This window comes from Notamacropus eugenii, chromosome 4, assembly GCF_028372415.1.
Source record: "Notamacropus eugenii isolate mMacEug1 chromosome 4, mMacEug1.pri_v2, whole genome shotgun sequence".
NCBI classification, from domain to species: domain Eukaryota; kingdom Metazoa; phylum Chordata; class Mammalia; order Diprotodontia; family Macropodidae; genus Notamacropus; species Notamacropus eugenii.
Genome location: NC_092875.1, coordinates 220,827,042 through 220,831,444, shown reverse-complemented (window position 1 = coordinate 220,831,444; position 4,403 = coordinate 220,827,042). Strand labels below are relative to the sequence as shown.

General features: G+C 38.9%; 1 pseudogene; it reads right to left on the bottom strand.

Moving 5' to 3' along the window:
* Positions 1 to 2,122: 2,122 nt before the first annotated feature.
* LOC140502431 (kallikrein-10 pseudogene) lies at positions 2,123 to 2,687 on the bottom strand (annotated as a pseudogene).
* Between the last annotated feature and the right edge of the window lie 1,716 nt (positions 2,688 to 4,403).

The window sequence follows — 4,403 nt, the reverse complement described above, 5'->3', positions numbered from 1 at the left end:
GTTACCAATGAATGTTACAGAAAGCATTCATTGTTATTTTTCAAAGTTAGGTGAAATAAAGAAATCAAAAAGAGATCCATATCTAATGAAAAGGAGTAAGAACAATGGGGAAAAATTATAACTACTCACTCTGATTTTGCTACTACTTTCTACATTATGATGATAGTTATATTGAGATGGATGGAACAACAACAACACAGGTCAACTGAATAAATATAAAACCAAAATAAGAGGAGATGGGAGAAGAAATAGATTTGAATACACTGCATGCTAGGTTACTAAAAAAAATAAATATATCCAGTTATACTGGAGCATGGAATTAGAGCTATGAACACATTATAAATTTTCTAATCTAATTTCTTATTATTATTCATGAGTTACCTCCGACAAGTGAGAATAAGTGACTTTCCAATGTTCATACCAGTTTAAATTGTAGAGCTAGAATGTGAGAACAATTCCTCTAATTCTGAATTTAGTGTTCTTTCACTCTTGACTGAAGTTTTAAAAATAAGGAGAATAGTAGTTATAGAACTGAAACAATTTCCTAATGTGAAAGGATGTGCAATAATCAAATTCTAAACCAGTGGGCTTGCCTATAAAGTCTACTAACAAAGTAAGACATATAATGGGAGTAGTTCTTGGATATTTACAAAGAGATTTAGTGATCAAAATAAATCAACATGAAATTGTCAAGATAGTTTGTGGCAGCTTAATGTTATTTTCCTCTTATATAGGGTTATTGCAATTGATAGATTAGGAGAATTCTAAATATGTACACCCTGTATTTCAGCAAAATATTCATATTAATCAGAAAGCATTCAGTGAGTTCTTGCTTTTTGTGCTATTCTTATGGATAAGATGGTTAGATCCATCTTAGGTGCTAGAAAATTAAGTGGATGTAATAAAAGCTGCATGCATAATATCGAAGAGAAGTAGTATGATTGGTGTCAACTTGGGAGATCTGGAATGTGAGAATCCAGAGATTTATTCTTGACCTTGTGCTGGGCAACACCCTTATCAGTGACTTAAATTAGTGCATGTATTGGGTGGTTATCAAATTTTAGAAAAAAATAATCTGGGGAAAATACATATTATGAATGTCAAGGTGCAAAACTATGAATCTAGTAACACAGCATTTAATAGAGAGAATTGTAAAGTCCTATACTTGGATTCAAATAATAAGTTGGAAAAACAAAGTTTTTTGTTTTTTTAGAATGGAGGCTGGACATAAGTTAAAAGGAAATATGAGGTGAATGAATGAGGTCTTGACTCTTTTCAAGAGTTTAAAGAGACAATTATTACACATTTGTGAAGGCAAAGGAAAGAAGAGCTGTTTGCTAAATATGTATTTATTGATTTTTATTTCTTTAGGTATTCTCACTAGAGTAGCTCAAGAATATATTAGAAGACTGAAACTCCAAAACATGAATAATTTGTAGGAAAATTTGACTTTTCTGAATCTGTCCCCTTAATTTCTAAGAATCCCAAAAATGTCTTTGAAGATGTTTGTTTCAAAAATGTGTTCAAGTGTCCACAAGCAGTGAGTGTTCCACCTGACCTATAGAGTGGGGGAGGTGTGGGGAGACTATAGAGGGGAGAGCAGAAAAATTTAGACCTCTAAGTGATTCAGAACTCTGCCTTGACAGGTGGAATGACTGATTGAGAGGGACTAGGAAACAGGAAATGGGAGGAGAAACAAGTAGTTGGAGGTAAGGGGCCTGCCCCAAAGCTCCAAAAAGAGGGATAAAGTTGCCTCTGAAGTCCCAGGTAGGAAGATGCTCAGTATAGCTCTCTTCAACAGACTGGTATTGTTGACCATTTTGCTGAAGTGAAGTGAGAAAGCTTGGATGCCCCAATCCTTCAAGGGCTTGGGATCTAGGAGAACAGACCCTTGGGTCCCAGGGAGGAGGGTCACAGCTGGGATCCCAGACTCCTAATTCTTTGAGGGGATGGAATCTGTGAACCTGAAGAGTTGAGGGATGCCTGCATCCTCCAGCAGGCAAGAGTTAGGTCCTAGAGGGGATAGGAAGCTATAGGGCCAAACACTTAGGGTGTGGGTGGGAAGAACAAAAGACATGAGTGTCACAAGATTATGGGGAATACAGTAGGGGGTCCAGTGGTATCAGTGGGTCCAAATAGTCCTCTCAATCCAGGAGCTGTATTTACAGATCCAAGTATAGACTGCTGGTCGATGGGCTAAACCACAGGGGTAATCACCTCAGGAGAGGATGCCCTGGAGGGTCCCACTGCATACCAAGAGGTCTCCAGAATCACTCTGACAGGCTTCCTGGCCATTGTCCAAGCCAGCACATATCATATTGTTCGTAGTACCCCAGGGTAGGAAGCTGAACACTCTTTGGGAGTTAAGACAGTGATCTCTGAGCAGAACAGGCTCTTGCTTTATTTCACTCAGGGTTGATTGGCAGTTCCCCAGCCTGAAGCCTGCAGGTCCTGGCTAGAAGTAAGACCTGGACCCGAGGTCCCAGGATGGCTGAATGACGAAGCCTCATCAGAAGGAGGTCATGCTCACTGGTTAGGACAGGCAGGCAAGGACCAGAACCAGGCCTGTACTTGGGGTGGAGCATAATAACAGAACTGATCTTGAGTTGTTCACCTCCATCAGGAAGTAGAAGATGGTAGTCACCAAGTTTGGCCCAAAACCAACTTTCAGAACAATGGGCTGCCATTAATGTGGAATAAGAAATCTTTGAAGATCAAGATGTGCAAAGGCTGAAAGCCCCAGGAGCACTGGGTAATCCTGACACTGGGACCTCCAATGTCTCCATGATTAGGGAAACAAGTTCCTGGAGCTGTCCTGAAGGAAGTACTTACCAAAACACCACAGGATGGTGTGGATGGAGCCTCAATTCCTCATGCTTGGAAGCAGAGGGTCAAGGACAGTGTCTCAGGAAGGGACTCTGGGTAGCTGGAATGCTGCCTAGTCCCATATGGGCAATCAGGTCCTCTGCTCCCTAAATATCTTTTTAAAAGACAATGGAGATTGATGCACTGAAGAAGAAGCATTTTCTTGTCCTTCAAGGACTAATATAGGAGAGTCACAGAAGCTCTCAGATGAGAGGTGAGACAATAAGGTTATAAGAAATAAGGAGAGTATTGAAGATTTATGATTTCCTGTTCTTAGGGCAGTACAAACTAACCTAATAACAACATTAGAGATGTTATTTTACCTTTCCAGCTCATATAAACAACATATAACTGAGACCATACCAGGATTTATAAAAATAGTTGATTCTTACCCACATCTGGAATTTCACATGGGCGCCAAGAGAATGATCACTGCCAGAGATACCTGTGAGGAGCTTTTGCTGTTTTGTTGTAGCATAATCAAGAACCTCTGACTGAATCTTACCTTTATCAATCAAGAGTCTTTACAAGGAATAAAGTAAAGAAACACGAGTTTCTTTTACTAGAAAGAGTGTACGTATTTGTATTGTTAATTATTTTAATGTGATTATAGAGCTTTCCCACATTGTGGGAAGCTTGATTAGAGGAATTGTTTTGTAGGAGAGCCCCAAGTACCTTTTCTTTCCTATTGAAGCACTGGTTCTCAAGGGTTGTGATGTCCTCTGGTTCTAAAAACATTATAGATACAGTGAGTTGATGTTTAACTTTGGGGCTTAGTTTTTGGCAAGAAGATTTGAGTGCCAGATTAGGACTTTGAGAAGCTGCTAAGGAGCCCCCTGGCTCTGAGAAGCCAGATGTTGTATTTCCCTCTCTGGTAACTGGTCAGACAGTTGTACTTATCTGTTGAATTATGGTCAGTTAGAGGAAGTCATGCCTGTGGATTCCTTTGGGGTTTACTGACTGGAAGTGTTTGTTTGGTCAGATGAGGACTCTGGAAAGCTGCTAAGGAGCCCCCTGGCTTTGAGAAACCAGATGTTGTGCTTCCTTCTCGGTAACTATGGCAAAACAGTTAGGGTCCAATTGTCTGTTGAATTCAGGCAGAGAAAAGCATGTTTGTTTATCTTTTGATTTCTCTTTATTTTCTTTGAAATTCATTGTGCTGACTCCCCTGAACTAACTGAATGATATATGTGCTTGTTTAAGAGAATGATCTATGTGCTTAATTAAAGTGATTGTTAACCCCTCAAAGGTTGTCTTTCCTTTTATGAATACAGATCCAAGAAGCTGTGATATCAGGTCCTACTTTTTATGTTGGGTTGCTTACTACTATAGTATCTGAACATTATCATCAAAGTTTATAAAAATTTGAGCCATAAAAGCCCCACACCTGATGGCTATAGAAATACAAGTTCTGTTTTCTTCACTTTTGTCTAGGAAAGATAAAGGATGTATAAGACAAAAATATATATTATATGTATATATATGTACATATATATATTAAACAAACAATTGACAGGGAAATTTGTGTTTAAGAATTT